Source organism: Nerophis lumbriciformis, linkage group LG01 (assembly GCF_033978685.3).
Source record: "Nerophis lumbriciformis linkage group LG01, RoL_Nlum_v2.1, whole genome shotgun sequence".
NCBI classification, from domain to species: domain Eukaryota; kingdom Metazoa; phylum Chordata; class Actinopteri; order Syngnathiformes; family Syngnathidae; genus Nerophis; species Nerophis lumbriciformis.
Window position 1 is genome coordinate 52,823,044 of NC_084548.2, and position 19,835 is coordinate 52,842,878.

General features: G+C 40.1%; 1 protein-coding gene across 7 annotated transcripts in view; it reads right to left on the minus strand.

Annotated features, from left to right (window-relative positions):
• Nucleotides 1-19,835, minus strand: part of znf385a (zinc finger protein 385A) — a 176,963-nt gene that overhangs the window by 100,561 nt on the left and 56,567 nt on the right. The window contains exons 1-3 of one of the 7 annotated variants that reach the window (XM_061986446.2): nucleotides 1,798-5,049; nucleotides 1,568-1,639; nucleotides 1,318-1,423 (exon numbers count right to left, since the gene is read on the minus strand). The exons of 4 other annotated variants lie outside the window; for them this stretch is intronic. The gene's annotated coding sequence lies outside the window, so the exon portion shown is untranslated. Of the gene's footprint in view, nucleotides 1-1,317; nucleotides 1,424-1,567; nucleotides 1,709-1,797; nucleotides 5,050-19,835 lie in introns of those variants that run through there. 2 more of the 7 variants (XM_072913932.1, XM_061986452.2) reach the window with 2 other exon arrangements.

Below are 19,835 nucleotides of genomic sequence, written 5' to 3' on the forward strand. Positions count from 1 at the left end.
GCAACAGAATGATTTGCCTGGGTGGCTGGAAAATACAGCTTAAAAATTAATTTTTTTATTAATTTTTTTTTATTAATCGATAAACATGCACCTGGTGATAGGTTGATTGGCAACACTAAATTGGCCTTAGTGTGTGAATGTGAGTGTGAATGTTGTCTATCTATCTGTGTTGGCCCTGTGATGAGGTGGCGACTTGTCCAGGGTGTACCCCGCCTTCCGCCCAAATGTTAGTCAGGTCGGGCTTATACCGCCACGGGTAAGATGCACCCCTGTGCTACCTGCCGCATTCGGGCAGATGGGGCTCGTAAACCTGGTAAGGTAGCCCAACTAGGAGAAGGAAATCTTTAATCTCAAAACCACCGCTGCCTTGCGGTCAACCCATTTGAGGGTAATGCTAAGAGAGTAAACCCCCACAGAAAGTCAGGAGCCGGAGTCTGACGTTGTAGCGTCATTCCGGCAACACCTGCGGTGTTCTATCGACACTCGTCGCTCCCTTGGACCCAGTGCCGGCCCAAGCCTCCATGGGGCCCTAAGCAAAATTTGATTTTGGGGCCCTCTATTTCTGCCAATAATATTGATTGTTGATCATTCACACACCTACTATAAACTCATTGCGGCTCTGGCAGTGTTGTTTACATTATCCTATTGTCAGCCTGGCATGTCTTTACAAATGACATGTCATTTATAAAGATATGGGGGTGGCCCAGTTAAGAACATAAATAATACCAATGAATTAACGAATGATGTCCAGGGTGCCACATATGGTTCCTAATCTTAAAATGTAGAAAACATTCAGCTACAAGAGTGGCCTGGGGTTGTACAGTCCAAGTGATAAAGCTTTGTATTTACAGTAAAAGTGTCATCTTGTCTCATCAGTCTTGTACATATTAGTCTTTAATTACTAGTTTATATTTTTAGTTAATTGTTCATATTTAATGTTTACTTTGTACAAAGAGAGCGCAGTCTACTGAAGTTATATTCATCAATAGTTTTCCCCTTTGAAAGACGCAAGGCAAATTCCTTCCATTTCACCATGTTGCTACAATGATCTTCACTGTTTTCATGCTGTTTCAGCAGTGCACCTATGTTGACCCAATCCCGCTGTCCCTCGGCTGCCAGTTTTAAGGACTTTTTGGAAAATAATTTGCAGCAAAAGCAATAGACTGCATCTTTACTTCTTGAATAAGTCAGCCAGCTACGCTTGACTTTTTCCCCATTTACTAGCTGTCTGTAGGTATAATGATAATGAAAACTTCGGTCATCATGCCGTTTGGGGAATGAAAAGTTCTCCTTAATAGACAGTGGTCCTCTGATCACCTGCTCAGTCCTGTCTGAATCTGAGAGGAAAGAAGGCCACTCAGCTGGGTCAACTGGCGGAGCGATGATGGTCCATGGTGTGAAGGGGACATTGTGGTGGAAGTTGCTGAGGAAGTGACCAAAGAAAGACAATGACTAAAAAAGAAGGACCTATAAGGTCATTAAATTGCACTGTTGGACATAATTATTAATCTCAGAATGTTCTGCAGTACAATGAGCAATTATAAAGGGTGTTTTGCAGTTAACTTACTAGATAAATCAGCTGTGGTTTTAGACATGGAGGGGACAGTGGGCACAGAGGATGGAGGTGTGTGAGAGAGCACTGTAGAAGATGGAGATGGACCTAAGATGAAATACATACATACATACATATAGGCACACATATTAATGAGATACTTTGACTACATTAATTTCCCTTCAGGTGTAATGTTTATACTACGAAATTAAATGTATACTGTATGGTGACAGTCTTTTCCTCACCTGATTCATCACTCACAGTTGAGCCTGAGGATGTGAACTGGCTCTGGGCTGATTCTGTGCCTCCAAAGTATTTTAACAATGCTCCTGGGGAAGTTTCACATAATTTATGAGTTGATGTAAAAAATAATGTTTATTTTACTCACATAAATTACCGTGCTCTGCTGCAAACAATTTGTGCAAACAACATATCTCACTAGTAACCTGATGCTAAAAACATATTGCTAGCACCGCGCTAGCTAGCTAACGTCACCTAACTAAAGCTAATTACAGCTACAAATCTCTTTGATAAACTTTTTATTACCAAGTCATGCAAACATACCTTTATCATGGCATTTTTTCTCCTCTTCCACTTTCTTCTTCTTCCTTTTTTCTGCACCTGAAGGATATGTCCTTTTTTGTGACATTGTTTTGCCTCTATCTGCGCTTTTGATGCCCAGTGCGCACTGGCATTGCACGGCGGGCGGCAAACGTCACAGGTGCAGCAGAGGCAGCTTTACATTTAAAGAGAGGCAGGAAGAATCACTAGGCCTAGATCAGCAGCAGCACTCTGTTGACCTAAAATTGTGTTTTTGTACAATAATATATCTTTGATCATTTAGAAATCATCAGTCAGACTCGTACATGCAAAAAATAAAAAATAAGAATTTTTTGTTAATTGCTTTTGGGGGCCCCCTGGTGGCCGCGGGGCCCTAAGCAAGCGCTTAGTACGCTCATGGCTTGGGCCGGCTCTGCTTGGACCCACCAGCCACGCGGAGAGGGGGGTCTTGCTGCCTGGACAACAGCTTGCCCTCCATAGTTCCATGCCCAGGCCATTTAGATCCACTGGAGAGGTCACTCCAGTGGCTGTTGAGACCCCCCCCCTTAGAATCTACCCCGGAAGGATGCTGACGACACCCCGCCTTCCGCCCGAATGCAGCTGGGATAGGCTCCAGCACCCCTCATGACCCCGAAAGGGACAAGTGGTAGAAAATGGATAGATGGATGGATATAGAATTGTTACAAATACGAATAGCTATTAAATCCTTTTTTTTTTTTTTTTTTTTTGGACACACCTAATGGATGTTTAGTTGTGTTCAGTCAACACCTCCCTCGTGAATCACTCTTTATGCAGTTTGTTCTGCTCACACCTGTGCCCAGAAAATAACCATTTTGTTTCAGTATTGATTTCAGTTTCAGTCTTGTTTCAGCTACATGGCATTAGAAAAACTAAGTCAAATCATTAATACTGGAAAGAAAGTGTATATCTGTCCCTGTTCTGTCAGAATGACAATCAAGATTTATCATGAGCACGATCAAGACCTTTAGTTAGGACACAATAGATGATGCATCCTAAAAGTAGCGTGTCAAGAAAGTGAATTCACAATACACCTCACTTACAAAATTACCTAGTCAAGCAAAAGGAAACATTCCTGTGACTCACACGTCTACTTGGATTCATACCCTGATCACAGATCACAGATAAGCAAATTATTCCGTTTTATGTCATATCGCACTAATATCTCAAATTAGCTGTCTTAAAATTCCTTCCACCCATATGAGGAGTACTGTTTTAATAGTGTGACTTTGGTTGCTAAATAACTTTCTGGGTTGAGCTAAAGCAGACTTTTTTTTTATCAATGAAGGGACAAGCGGTACATAATCTGGGGCGCCGCTAGGGATTTTGGGCCCCATGAAAATAATCTTTACAGCGCCCCCAACACAGTGTCATTATTTTTTCTGTATTATAATTTCATCATCATCATTAGGGGCCTCTTTGGGCCCCCCTCCATCATGGGCCCCTAGAATCCGTCTCCTTTACTCCCCCTTTTCGGCGCCCCTGTACATAATAGATAGATGGACTTTCCATGACTTATCCAAAACCTTACTGAATTTCCATGAACAAAATATATTTTTTTTTAACTGGAACAACCAGAAAATAATTATTGTAACACTAATACTACAATATTATGTACCGTATTTTTCGGACTATAAGTCGCAGTTTTTTTTCATAGTTTGGCCGGGCTCCAGTGCGACTTATATTTGTTTTTTTTCTTCTTTATTATGCATTTTCAGCAGGTGCGACTTATACTCCGGTGCGACTTATACTCCGGAATATACGGTATATGCTTTTGTTCTTGTGGTACTCATTGGGCTAAATCTGGGATCTTGGGTACTAAATACCATGCCATGTTATGTGTCCTGGTACGAGAATAAAGAATCAATGTGTTTCCTGTTTCGTCCTGGAAGTATATTTGTCCATAGCGTTTCTGCTCAAAAAGATTCTTCATTCATCAGTCCAAGCAACATTTGTAAGTTTAACAGTATAACTAAAACAATGCTTACTTACTAAACCGTCCCATTTGTGATGTCTTTTGGAGTGTTTTCATGCATAGTCACACATGCTGTCGTAATGAAATCAAGCTAGCAGCGTTAGCATTAGAAAATAGGCTAACATGTTTACAAGTGTCTGTGTTCGTATTAATAACTAACAATGGCATTCTTTTTGTACTGTTTCAGTTTTACAAATTCACTAAAATGTCACCGTGGAGTTATCAAGTTTTTTTAGCTGATTGGACAGCTAGCTTCCGCAGCTATTGAATCCCTGCTGTCGACTTCTGTTTTGTTTAATCAGCTGTTTTACTGCTGTTTGGAAACAGTTAAGTTATGTAAATAAACATTTACAAAATCTTTTGTACCAGTATGCATCTGTGACTTATGGTCCAGTTCAGCTAATAAATATAAACATTTCTATTTCCGTAAAAATTTGGTGGGTGCGACCTAAATACCGCTGCGCTCTATAGCCCGGAAAATAGGGTAGTCTTCTAAAATGCATAGCAAGCTTCCCACAGTTACCATTCGCTGCAATCTGGCTGTCCAGGAGCAGCTCCCTTTTTGGATTACTTAAATGAGTAGTGTGAATTCACACAGTATCTCAGTTTTGAGGACTTGATTTTTTGCCGAAACATCCAAAGTTGTCTGCTAGTATGTCGCTGGCTCTCCTCAGTCCTCAAAGCATCAGCGTTAAAAAACTCACCTAACAGATTTGTACTTTTTCCCCTTAAAGGCCTACTGAAACCCACTACTACCGACCACACAGTGTGATAGTTTATACATCAATGATAAAATCTTAACATTGCAACACATGCCAATACGGCCGGGTTAGCTTACTAAAGTGCAATTGTAAATTTCGCGCGAAATATCCTGCTGAAAACGTCTCGGTATGATGACGCCTGCGCGTGACGTCACGGATTGTAGAAGACATTTTGGGACAGCATGGTGGCCAGCTATTAAGTCGTCTGTTTTCATCGCAAAATTCCACAGTATTCTGGACATCTGTGTTGGTGAATCTTTTGCAATTTGTTCAATGAACAATGGAGACAGCAAAGAAGAAAGCTGTAGGTGAGAAGCGGTGTATTGCGGCAGGTATTGTGCCGGATAACGCACCTCTGCCGTAGAATGCACCCCCTGACTGTTGTGCCGGATAACACAGCCGGTGTTTCATTGTTTACATTCCCGAAAGATGACAGTCAAGCTTTACCATTGGCCTGTGGAGAAGTGGGACAACAGAGACTCTTACCAGGAGGACTTTGAGTTGGATGCGCAGACGCGGTACCGTGAGTACGCATGCAGCTGCGGCTTCCAAACATTTGATCGCGTGCCGCTATGTGCATGTCACGTACGTAACTTTGGGGACTTTGGGGAAATATATGTGCTGTATGAACTTTGGGGAGGTGAACGGTACTTTGGGCTGTGGGATTGAGTGTGTTGTACAGGTGTTTGAGTTGTATTGGCGGGTTATATGGACGGGAGGGGGGAGGTGTTTGTTATGCGGGATTATTTTGTGGCATATTAAATATAAGCCTGGTTGTGTTGTGGCTAATAGAGTATATATATGTCTTGTGTTTATTTACTGTTTTAGTCATTCCCAGCTGAATATCAGGTCCCACCCACCTCTCACAGCATCTTCCCTATCTGAATCGCTCCCACTGCCCTCTAGTCCTTCACTCTCACTTTCCTCATACACGAATCTTTCATCCTCGCTCAAATTAATGGCGAAATCGTCGTTTTCTCGGTCCGAATCGCTCTCACTGCTGGTGGCCATGATTGTAAACAATGTGCAGATGTGAGGAGCTCCACAACCTGTGACGTCACGCTACTCGTCTGCTACTTCCGGTACAGGCAAGGCTTTTTTATCAGCGACCAAAAGTTGCGAACTTTATTGTCGATGTTCTCTACTAAATCCTTTCAGCAAAAATATGACAATATCGTGAAATGATCAAGTATGACACATAGAATGGACCTGCTATCCCCGTTTAAATAGGAAAATCGCATTTCAGTAGGCCTTTAAAGGGGAACTGAATTTTCACCATCATTATGAGAGACAGAAAGACAAAGGTTTTGGGGTTTTTTCGCTTTCTAATATATAAAAATCGGCTCGTTCAAGGCGACTAGCAATGCAGCTAATGGGAGCAATTAATTCTTCCTCTAAATCACTTTAAAAATGCATTCAAAAACTGTCAACCATATGTGGAAACAAATTAAGAGCACTGATGGGAAGTAAACACAAAACAAGGAAACAAACAGAAATGAAGTGACAGATCGTCACATGCAGTTCTTCTTTAAAGTGGCTCATGAGTGCTGCCTTGCCCACATTCGAAATGTCGAAAGATTTACAGCAAAGTTTGTAGTTTGCACGTTTTGTCTTTTGCGAGCCACAATTTGTATTCATCCTTAAAATTGTATTATTGAAGATGCACGTTGCTGAAAATGTCCTTAGCATCGTCACTTTACTAGCAGAAGTAACCTGCTAGTGAGTGTGCACACAAAGACTAGACTAAATACATTGTTCACATCATTAAAACATCTTGACAGTCTGTAGCATTTCGTTGTGACATCGATTTTGTTTGCATTAATACAAGTTGATATTTATTTCCACGACTTTTCCAAAACCTCTGAAAAAATATTATTTTCAATAACTTTTCCAGGGCCTAGAAAATTGCATTTTAAAAGTCCTTGGCGTTGCCTGGTTTTTCACGACCGTACAAACCCTGCATAGTCATCTTTTGCCATGGACAGACTACAAGTAAACGCATCCTGCCAAGTGGAACAGTGGTATTCTGTTACAAGATGACTGTATTTGCCCATCGGTTAGTCATACCAAAGACTATAAAAAAATGGGACCCGTTACCTCCCTGCTTGGCACTCAGCATCAAGGGTTGGAATTGGGGGTTAAATCACCAAAAATGATTCCCGGGCGCGGCCACCGCTGCTGCCCACTGCTCCCCTCACCTCCCAGGGGGTGATCAAGGGTGATGGGTCAAATGCAGAGAATCATTTCGCCACACTTAGTGTGTGTGTGACAATCATTGGTACTTTAACTTTATATTCTGATCCATCCTAATGAATACATCTTGATACGCTTGGATCTACTTGAACCTCGACATGTGCTGTGTGTCAGTCAGGTGCCGGTGAAGCTCTCTCCCTCCCCAACAATAAGCTGAGCCAGGCTAACTTGCAAGTGAACACAGGAGGGTGCTGCTGAGTGTTCCTATTTTAGCTACTAAAAAAACAAAAAAAAAACACTTAAGATGAAAAAGGGTGCATGTGCTCATCAAAATGCATCATTGCCAGTATTTGCCGAATTGTGTGATGTTAATGAACACTTTCACGCCATGTTTAATTCATGCACACAATGTAGGTGGATAATAGAACCATAAAGATCTGTTTGACCTGTTGCCTGGAACTGCTGCTGTGTTATGCTTTAATGCGGAGGATTATGCAGGGAATGCTGGGAAGGCTCTAACATGTTTGATTTCTACAAATACTAGTTGGACTTGCAAGTAAAGTGTGTGTGTATGCGTGTGTGTGTGTGTGTGTGTGTGTGTGTGTGTGTGTGTGTGTGTGTGTGTGTGTGTGTGTGTGTGTGTGTGTGTGTGTGTGTGTATGCACAAGATGTGTGCCAGTGAGGGAGTGTAAAAAAGGTCACAGGGGCTTAGTTACTGTGAAACGCTGCAGCAATCTACACGCGTGTATTAGTTGCAACATGTCCTTATTTAAATGTACACAGAGCAGAAAGGCAGACACACTGAATGGGCCCTAATTTCTAGATTCAAGATTGTTTATTGTCATATGCACAGTTAAACAGACAGTTTGCCGTACAATGAAAATCTTACTTTGCTAGTCCACCCTTCAACAAGTCACGTGGTACTTAGCTAAAATAAAAATACAAATTTACAGTTTAGCAGTTTAAAATAAGGTTTAAAAAAAAGTTTAAGCTATATACAAGGCACAGTGATGTTCCTCTCTAATCATAGAGCCTTTTAAATTTGTACCAAAACTACCAATTTGGAGAACAGTACCATTATTAATTTAATTGTACCTTAGAGCAGTGTTTTTCAACCACTGTGCCACGGCACACCAGTGTACCATGAGCAGGGGCGCCGAAAAAGGGGGGTAAAGGAGACGGATTCTAGGGGCCCATGATGGAAGGGGGCCCAGAGAGGCCCCTAATGATGATGAAATTATAATACAGAAAAAATAATGACTCTGTGTTGGGGGCCCTGTAAAGATTATTTTCATGGGGCCCAAAATCCCTAGCGGCGCCCCTGACCATGAGATACGGTCTGGTGTGCCGTGGGAGATTATTTAGTTTCACCTATTTGGGTTAAAAATATTTTTTGCAAACCAGTAATGTGCCGTTGTTGAGTGTCGGTGCTGTCTAGAGCTCGGCAGAGTAACCATGTTATACTCTTCCATATCAGTAGGTGGCAGCAGGTAGCTAATTGCTTTGTAGATGTCGGGAACAGGTGGTGTGAGACGACGATGGTTTGTCGTGATCAAAATATGCAGGTAACAGCGGGAGGCAAAGTGAGGGTAAAAAGGTGTCTAATGCTTAAACCAAAAATAAACAAAAGGTGAGTGCCCCTAAGAAAAGGCATTGAAGCTTAGAGAAGGCTATGCGGAGCAAAACTAAAACTGAACTGGCTGCAAAGTAAACAAAAACAGAATGCTGGACAACAGCAAAGACTTACAGCGTGTGGAGCAGAGATAGTGTTCACAAAGTACATCCATACATGACATGACAATCAACAATGTCCCCACAAAAAAAGATAGTGTCATGTCTGTGTTGATCATGTTTTTGTTTGGCCATGTGCTGTTTGGTTTTGGACTCTTTTTAGTTCCTGCTTTTCACTCCCTTGTCTTGTTTCCATGGTTACCCATTAGTTTCACCTGTTCCACGTTTGGACTCATTGTGCACTCTTGTTTGTCACCATAGCAACCCATTAGTTTTCACCTGCCCTCACGACTCACGCACCTGTCTTTAATCATGTCACTATTATTTAAACCCATTGTTGCCAGGAAGTCTCCCTGGCGACATCATACCCCTGACACACTCTTTATCGTCTTTCTGCATAATGCCATGTTCACAGTCCCATGCCAAGTAAGTTTTTGTTTCATTGTTCACAGTTTCTGTCTTTGTGCAAGTTTTGTTTTCACTAGCCAGGTTTTTTACCTCCGCCATTGTGCGCGCCTTTCGTTTATTCTTTTTTTGAGTGTTAAAATTAAATATGTATTCACCTGCACGTCATATCTGGTCCAAATCATTTGCACCTCGGGAGAACAAACCACGTCCTAGTTCAAGTCATGACAGATAGCAACAACCTAAATGTTCTTGATTGCTAAAACAAAGCAGGTGCGAGGAATAGCGCTCAAAGGAAGACATGAAACTGCAACAGGAAAATACCAACAAAACGGGAAAAGCCACCAAAATAGGAGCGCAAGACAAGAACTAAAACTCAGGTCGTGACAGTACACCTACTTTGAGACAATAGCTATAGTAATGCATGGTTGGTTATGGTTTGAATTAATATCCAAGGACTTTTTATTGTCAAAATCGGCTACTGAGTTTAGTTTTTTTTATGATTTCTGCTGGTGGTGTGTGTGCCTCCGCATTTTTTCAAAGAAAAAAATGCGCCTTGGCTCAAAAAAGGTTAAAAAACCCTGCCTTAGAGAACAATACAGTATTAAGCTGTAGGATAAAAGAAAAAAAAGGTCATTTCTGTGATATTTCTGGTCTATTTGGGTCCCATCATAGTTTCTCTTTCAAAATGTAAACTTAAAACACTATATATATATATATATATATATATATATATATATATATATATATATATATATATATATATATCTTTAATTCAAGTAGTGTGTGTGATGAAAAGTTAAATGTGATGGTAATGACACCCTAGCGAGATAATATGATAGTGCCAAGCCCTCTAGAAAATCCCCTTTTGATCCCTCCTAAATCACAGAATCAAGGCATGGAGGATTTAATTGGCCGTCTGTTTCTTTGCAAGAAAAGCAGGTCTCTTCCAGCAGGAGATTTCAAGGCAAATGATGAGTGGAGCTGAGCAATGATGTTAAAAATTAATGGAATTAATGACCGCCTATGTGATGGACTCACCTGTCTCACCTTGCAAGCCACAAGCAACAGTGTCCAGAAAGAGACGCCAGGGCCAATGCACGTGAGCCACAGATGCACACCCCTTAATCCTTGAGATAAATCTTTTTGCTGGCTCCTGGTCTGGCAGCAAGTGAACCTTGGGAAGTATTTGGATTTTGTTGCCTGCGACTTGAGAGATCAAGTGTGTGTGCGCTAACAGAGACGCATGCACATACATGCACATAGATCTAGATTCTAGATGGTAGACGCAGAGTGATTTGCAGATAAGATGCAGAAAAAAAACATTTTGGACTTGGTAACTTTTTCCAACTAAGAGCAGTAAAGGTGGATGCAAAAAAACAAAGGAAAAAAGATGCATCTCTTCTTCTGCCCCTTTGGTTCCACCTTGAATCCTGAGGAAGCTTGTTTTGGGTGCATCTGGGCCTCATGTCACAACATGCAATCTGCCATTCAGCACAGGATTTATATACCTGATGAAAATATGCTCGAATTGGCCTCAATCCCACTGCATTCCATGACGATATTTATCTCCTAAGCGCCAACTGCGATGAAACACACAACTTGTAATCGAGGCTAAACTGCAGACCTGGCACACAAATCATTTTGTAGTCCAGATAGGCTTAGCCTGAGTTCTGCTGTGTTTTTACGTGTGTGTTGACGGAGAGTGTTTGTGCTGCTTTGAGGTCAGTAATGACGGACAAAAAGCTGCCAGGCCTAATGGGAGAGGACAGCGTGGCATCATGAGCGAACAACGCAGCTCCGCACTGGTGACGGGTAAAGTGAAGACATGCATCACCATTGCTAGCCTGTTTACTCTGAAATCATCACAATAAGAGCACAACATACACACCTCACACACACCTCTTTGGCCCCATTCAGCAACCGTTCTTAAGAACACATTTTGTTCTTAGGCCCACTTACGAAGTTTTTAAGGATATTTTTGTATCCACCAACGTTTTCTTAGCTGGGATTTGTTTGTAGGTAAGAACAAAATCTACGAGTGCTCCAGAGCACTCTCAGGGTGGCCTATTTGTTCTTAAGTGTGACAAGTTCCCTTACTTCTACTGTCTAATGTTGAATTAATATCATAGATAGATAAATAGATAGATAGATAGATAGATAGATAGATAAGACAGACAGATATATTGCAAAATGAGCAATATATAGACATTTCAAAATACTATTCAAAATAATATTTATTTTAACGCTTTAGGCTACCTCAACAGTCCCCCCATTCTTAAACTTACTTTTTTACATTATGTTTTTCCCTCGCTGGATAACACAAATTTCTCTTCTGTAATCTGTTTGTGTTTTTCTCCGTGTGTTTGATGTTCGGCTTTTTCGCCGTAATTGTGCCCTTATATATGGAATTAAGGGTGTTTACTAGAGATGTCCGATAATATCGGACGATAAATGCGTTAAAATGTAATATCGGAAATTATCGGTATCGGTTGTTTTATAATCAGTATCGGTCTTTTTTTTCTTTTTTTTTCTTTTTTTTTTATTAAATCAACATAAAAAACAGAAGATACACTTACAATTAGTGCACCAACCCAAAAAACCTCCCTCCCCCATTTACACTCATTCACACTCATTCACACAAAAGGGTTGTTTCTTTCTGTTATTAATATTCTGGTTCCTACATTATATATCAATATATATCAATACAGTCTGCAAGGGATACAGTCCGTAAGCACACATGGTTGTGTGTGCTGCTGGTCCACTAATAGTACTAACCTTTAACAGTTAATTTTACTAATTTTCATTAATTACTAGTTTCTATGTAACTGTGTTTATATTGTTTTACTTTCTTTTTTATTCAAGAAAATGCTTTTAATTTATTTATCTTATTTGATTATTTTTTTTAAAAAGTACCTTATCTTCACCATACCTGGTTGTCCAAATTAGGCATAATAATGTGTTAATTCCACGACTGCATATATCGTTTGATATCGGTATCGGTTGATATCGGTATCGGTAATTAAAGAGTTGGACAATATCGGAATATCGGATATCGGCAAAAACCCATTATCGGACATCCATAATGTTTACCTATGCAAATTACGGAGTTAAGGGTGTTTACATACAGTATGCATATTAGGAAATAAAGGCGTGTTTATATGCAAATTATGATAGACACGCACACGCTAACCATTTGGCATTCAGCAACTTAACAACAGCAGGTGGGAACAATTTGGCCGTTTAAGGACACGTCATGAATTTGAATGGACTCCTCTTAGGAAATCACTTAGGAAGAAAGATAAGGGGGCCCCATTGTGTTTAACATGTAGTTTGCAGTGGCGTAGAACTGATAAACAGAGGGATCTTTCTGATATTAAGCTAAATACAAATATGGAACATTTTAGATACCATATTTTTGAGATACACAACTGAACATAAGTTGGTGTTCTACAAAAAATTGTAATGGGGTGGCCTCAGAAGAGCTAATTATATTTTTATGTGAGAGTCTGGATGAGGGTGTTAGATGCAGGAATGTACCTTCATTTCTATTTTTGAGTCACTATTGCATCCGTGAAAAGGTCCATCCGACTCCATCCCCAATGTTTCTATTAAATCAGAGCAATTGGGGAAGTTCAAAACTATTTTTTGACAAAGAAGAGACATGTAATAAATAAACATGTCCACGAGGTACGTAGCAGCATTGCTAACTCACTTTTTCCAGAAGTGTCATTTAACAACTATGCTCTTTTGTTGTCAATAGAATTGATTATAATTGATGTCTTGTCCTCAAAACATTATTGTGTATCTAAGTTGTTGAACATAAATACAGTGTGTCCAGCTTTATGATAGTGACTCCACACTTTATTATAATGACACTACATTTTATGATAGTGACACTACATTTTATTATAGTGACACTACACTTTATTATAATGACACTACATTTTATGATAGTGACACTACACTTTATTATAATGACACTACATTTTATGATAGTGACACTACACTTTATTACAATGACACTACATTTTATGATAGTGACCCTATATTGTATGATAGAGGGACTACATTTTATTATAATGACACTACACTTTGATGGTGACTCTACATTTTCTTACAATGACACTACATTTTATGATAGTGACCGTATATTGTATGCTAGTGGGACTACATTTTATTATAATGGCATAACACTTTATGATAGTGACACTACATTTTATGATAGGGACACTACATTTTATTATAATGACACTACATTTGATCATAGTAACGCTACAATGTATGACAGTAACACTACACTTCATGATAGTGACACAACACTTTATGATAGTGACACTGCACTATTTAATAGTGACACAACACTTTATGATAGTGACCCTAAATTGTATGATAGTGCGACTACATTGCATTATAATGACACTACACTTTATGATAGTGACACTATGTTTCATACACGTGTTGTCATGCACATTTTATCCAATCAAACGCCTGAAAAAAGCAGCTATAGCTGACTTGGTGGCAATACACCTCTGTTATTATAATGTTTATTTTGATGTACTAGACGTACAATGACATGTATGTTATCTTTAAAACCAGCCTGTACTTCCACACAGCCCTGGGAACATTATTAATCTTTTTTTAGTGTAAAACACGTGGAATTATCAATCAATCAATCAAAGTTTACTTATATAGCCCTTAATCACAAATGTCTCAAAGGGCTGCACAGGCCACAACGAAATCCTCGGCTCAGATAAAGCATTTAAACATCGATATAGTGATATAGTACAATGTGCATTGAAGTGTATATTGTCTTTAACATAAGTACACATTAGAAGGAGGACGCTACATCATGTTTTTTTTAGTTGCTCGGTCACTTTTTTTTTTTTTTTGTGTCCTGTCCAGCTTCTCAGGCAAATCATATAGTTGATGTAGATGCCCATGTCGGCTGTTCAGATTTACTTTACAAAAGAGAAGTGTAGGATACTTCTCTTGTTGCCTTATTTGTATTTGACTTTATTAAATGTATTTATATTATCATTTAGTGCAGCCGGGCCGGAGCAGGAAGGGATAGAAAGAGGAAAAAAAAGAAGACAGAGGGGGAAATTGTGGGGACAAGAGGGGGATTAGACAGAGAGACAAAAACAACAACAGCAAACAACAACAACAACAACAATAGAGCAACATCAGCAAATACGACATGTACAAATATGATGGTAAAAGTAATAGCAAATAAGCTGTTAGCGAAAAATAAAAAATAATACAGAAATGACAATGAGCATTATTACACTACAAATGGATCAATACAAATACCAATAGAAATAGCGCTATTGATAATGAACAATACCAATAATTTACCTTTATTATCAACAATACAGTTGTTTAAATGCAACAATACATATACATAGTGATAACTTGAGATATGAAAGAATGCAGAAAAATGGAGGGGGAGAAAGAGAAGCAACCTACACCAACCTTGCAGATTGCCACAGCCACAATAGGTCAAGCTCTGTCAGTGCGCCATGTGCCACACCCAGTTTACCCTAGGGCAACAACGCTAACACATGTCCGATGAAACGTGATTGTGTGCATGAGTGCAAGTATGCATATGTACTTGTATATGTACAGAATGTGTATATGTGTTTGCACAATGAATGTATATGTACAGAATGTGTATATGTGTTTGTACAGTGAATGTATATGTACAGTATGTGTATGTGTATGTTTGTATACTGAATGTGCGTGTGGATGTACGAACTTTAGGTAGGTAAATATGTACTGTATTTGTGTATGTATGTGGGAGCGTAGGTACCTATGTACGTACGTATGTGAGCATATGTGAATTTGTATGTACAATACATTCGACTCGGTCGCTTTTTACGCGCATGCCCACATCTGCAGTTCCCTCCAAGGTTTCTCATTGTATCCAATTGGGTTGAGTTTTTTCTTGCCCTGATGTGGGTTCTGAGCCGAGGATGTCGTTGTGGCTTGTGCAGCCCTTTGGTACACTCGTGATTTAGGGCTATATAAATAAACTTTTTGATTGATTGAAGACAATGACCACACTGTTTGATTGGGGATCTGCTTCATAAATAACAATTGAAATGTTGCCAGTCATTAAAAGACAAATAGCTCACCTTTCTTTTCTTTTTGTCAAAGTAGCACACTGAATTTATCCTCTTTTAGGTTAAGCAGGACAGATTTCTGTGAACAAAAATGTTTTATTTTAATTCTGTTAAGCTAAGCAGGAGAGTGTTCTATTGAAGAAATCTCTTCTATGCTGGTCATTTTGTTTTTTGCACTAAAAATGTATTATTAAACACTTTGTTTCCCGTGTATTTATATTACTCCGACACCTGCACATCTAATTAAATTATGGTTCCAGTATAAAAGCATGTGAGTATAGTCGAATATATTGTACATACAAATTCACATATGCTCACATACATACATAGGTACCTACGCTCCCACATACATACACAATTACAGTACATATTTACACACTTAAAGTTCGTACATCCACACGCACATTCAATATACAAACATAAACACACATACTGTACATATACACTCACTGTACAAACACATATACACATTCTGTACATATACAATCACTGTACAAACACAAGTATATATGCATACGTACACTCATGTTTCATCAAACATATACAGTATTAACGTTGTTGCCCTAGGGTAAACTGGGTATAACACATGGCACACGGACAAAGCTTAACCTATTGTTACTATAACAATCTACAAGGTTAATGTAGATTGCTTCTCTTTCTCCCCCTCCATTTTTCTGCATTCTTTCGTATCTCAAGTTATCATTACGTATATGTATTGTTGCATTTGAACAACTGTATTGTTGATAACAAAGGTAAAGTATTGGTATTGTTCATTATCAATAGCGCCATTTTTATTGGTATTTGTATTGCTCCATCTGTAGTGTAATAATGCTCATTGTCATTTCTGTATTATTTTTTATTTTCGCTAACTGCTTATTTGCTATTACTTTTACCATCATATTTGTACATGTCGTATTTGCTGATGTTGCTCTATTGTTGTGTTTGCTGTTGTTGTTTTTGTCTATCTGTCTAATCCCCCTCGTGTCCCCACAATTTCCCCCTCTGTCTTCTTTTTTTTCCTCTTTGTATCCCCGCCTGCTCCGGCCCGGCTGCACCAAATGATAATATAAATACATTTAATAAAGTCAAATACAAATAAGGCAACAAGAGAAGTATCTGTCATGTCTGTGTAATCATGTTTTGTCTTAGTCATGTTTTGTTTAGTTTCTGGCTTTTCACTCCCTTGTCTTGTTTGCATGATTACCCATTAGTTTCGCCTGTTCCACGTTTGGACTCATTGTGCACTCTTGTTTGTCACCATAGCAACCATTAGTTTTCACCTGTCACGTCACGCACCTGTTTCACGTTTTGAGTCACGCACCTGTTTTCGTTAATCATGTCTATGTTATTTAAGCTTTTCATTTTCTGTTGTTCGTCCTGACGACATCACCACATTTATGCTCTGTCCATGCCTGTTACTTCTTTCCATGTCAATTCCTCAAGCAACTATTTCTGTCCAAGCCAAAGTAAGTTTTTGTTCCATGTTTAGTCTTTTTGGTTTCATAGTTTGTTCTCCGCCATTGTGCGTGTTTTTTGTTTGTACTTTTTTGCTATAGTCTTTTGGTTTCATAGTTTGTTCTCCGCCACTGTGCGCGCTTTCATTTATTCCTTTTTTTTTGATAATAATAAATCATGTACCTTAATTCCCGTCTCGCCCGTGCCAACTTTCCGTTGCATCCTGGAAAAGCAAACTCCCAGGACCAAGTCATGACAGTATCCAACACTTCTCTTTTGTAAAGTAAATCTGAACAGCCGACATGGGCATCTACATCAACTATATGATTTGCCTGAGAAGCTGGACAGGACAACAACAAAAAAATAAATAAAAAAATAAAAATAAAAAAGCATGTGAGTAGATTGTAGATAATCCACAAAAGTTAAATGGATCCAACTCTAAAATATCTTCAACAAACAAGAAGAGTCCAGTTACCTGCATTTAACTTTTGTGGAGAGTATAAAACTCCTTTCACACCAATAACAAAATATGGTCGACCAGCCGTGCAAGGTGTCCCTTGTTTTGTTTTCCAGAGAGCAACGTTACCCGGCGGCGTGGCGCAGTGGAAGAGTGGCCGTGCGCGACCCGAGGGTCCCTGGTTCAATCCCCACCTAGTACCAACCTCGTCATGTCCGTTGTGTCCTGAGCAAGACACTTCACCCTTGCTCCTGATGGGTGCTGGTTAGCGCCTTGCATGGCAGCTCCCTCCATCAGTGTGTGAATGTGTGTGTGAATGGGTAAATGTGGAAGTAGTGTCAAAGCGCTTTGAGTACCTTGAAGGTAGAAAAGCGCTATACAAGTACAACCCATTTATCATTTATCATTTACCCACCCTTATTCGCCCTTACAAATATAAAGTCACTGTGTCCCACACAAGTATGTCTCTTTGTGACATGAGATGATACTTAAGAAATACTTACTACATTGATCATCACTGCATGCTTAGATGACAGTCACTCTGTTACTCTAGATTTTAGGCTCTGAACTCCCGACACTTGACATTTCCAACTTGGCAATATACTGGTACACTGTTAACCCTGGAAACATACAAACAGTTGACCTGAAACCCAGTGATAACTTTCATTTGGCACATTCATGTACTGGCAATAGTACCCTGAGGGACACAAATGGACTTCCACTGTACCCGTCTTACTGTTCACGGTTACATCATCAGTGTTGGACAACTACCAAAGGTGCTGTGGCAGCACAGGTGCGTGTCATTTTATGTCTTCTCCTTTTCAAAGAAATTCTCATTCACTGGCTGAGGGCCAGCCAGATTTGTAAGAGAATCACAGAGCTACCCTGAAGACATGCTTGAATGTCACTGGCTGTAGGCGATGTCTGAGACAGTGACGGATGGACTTATGGAATTCCGTTAAAGACGAATGGGAGTGTTGCTTTGTTGTGTCTGTTGCAGGACTGAATGATGGGGGTTAGACTCATGGCAGTGCTAGTGGGGGGGAGAAGGGTCATCCAGTCCTTTGTCACTACAGGAAGCAATGGGTAGCAGGAGGAGAAACAAGGGAACAACTCAAGGAGGAAAGGTGACAAAAGGTGACAAACAAAGAACCACCTTCTAACTCCTTGCACCTGTTCTCTATTATTCCTTGTTTTCCTTTCACTGCCTACCGTCTCCTCCATTCCATCATCCCTTAGGCCATGTCTACACTAAGTTCTTTAACCCCTTAAACGAATAATTATTTACCCTAAGCCCCGTTTTAGCCACACTAAACCAGCGTTTAAGGTCCCCTTCCTCGGACAAATTTTTACACGGGTAAGTGCGCCGTGTATTTCTTGAATCTCCGGCACATAGCTTTGTATGGACTCATTGATCATTTACAAACTGAGTTCGGAGTGGAAGTGACGCCAGAAAGACCACGCCCACACAGGAAGTGACGTCAGAAAGAACGTGCCACAGCCAGCTTCATAATAAAGCGGTTTCGTAACTTGGAGCTAACCACTGGAAATATGAACGCGAGTCATTCAGACATGCCCGTGTTTCTCCTACCGTCTGTAAAGACGCTCGTGGAAATCACACATGAATACCTTAAGAGAAAGTGATTGCAGCTATTTCCGATATACAACACTTCTCAGACGGCAAGAGAACTTTCCTATGTCCGGGTCAGCTGTGATTCTACTTAGCGAAAATCTTCATCCATTTGTCGAAGGAGAGTCAACGAGAATGCGAGCTCCAGTGGATGTGATAGAAAAGGTAGCGTGTGCTTTGTATTACCTGGCCGTCGAGGGAAAACTACGGAAAACAGCGAATGCATTTGGACTGGAAAAGCAGACTGTATCAGTTATTGTCCGCCATGTATGTCGCGGACTCACAACGTCTAGGTCCAGAGTATATAAAGTCACCAAAAACAAATGGACAATGAAGGTGAAGGCAAAAGAATGAGGAGTGTCCTTACCAGATATCTAGATCCCTAGTTTGATTGATATAAAATGTTCTTTATCACATTGTTTACATGTCTAATAAAGATTTGATTAATTTATGATGGCTCAGGTGTGATTCACTACAATAGGGCTCCACAGCACACTGGATTCCAGTTAATTGAAATTCCGCACATGCGTATTAGGTCGCGTTGCGCCGGCGGATGGAGGGGGGAGGGGGTCTTAAACGATGGCATTGTTGTGTGTGAACACGAATAAGGTTAGGTGGGATTTACCCTGGATAACCTTATTGTAAACGGGGCCTCAGTCACAACTCGTCGGGACAATAGCCAGTGACTTTATTCTCATGCACCGCCCAGGAACCTGTGCCCTTAGGTGTGGAATTCTATCACATTCGTTTCACAGGACAGTCACAAAGGCACTAGATTCTCTTTTAGATTAGACCCGCAGCCTTTAAGGGGGGGTTGGGATGAGGATGGGCTGGTGCAATGTGGGTGATGAAGGCATTTACAAGAGCCCACCTGTGCTCTTTGTGGAGCCTTAATACGCTGTATTCGCCAGTCCATTTCATTGACCTCCATTCCCCAAGGAGGGTAGAGGGCAACGTCCTATCAGCGTAAAA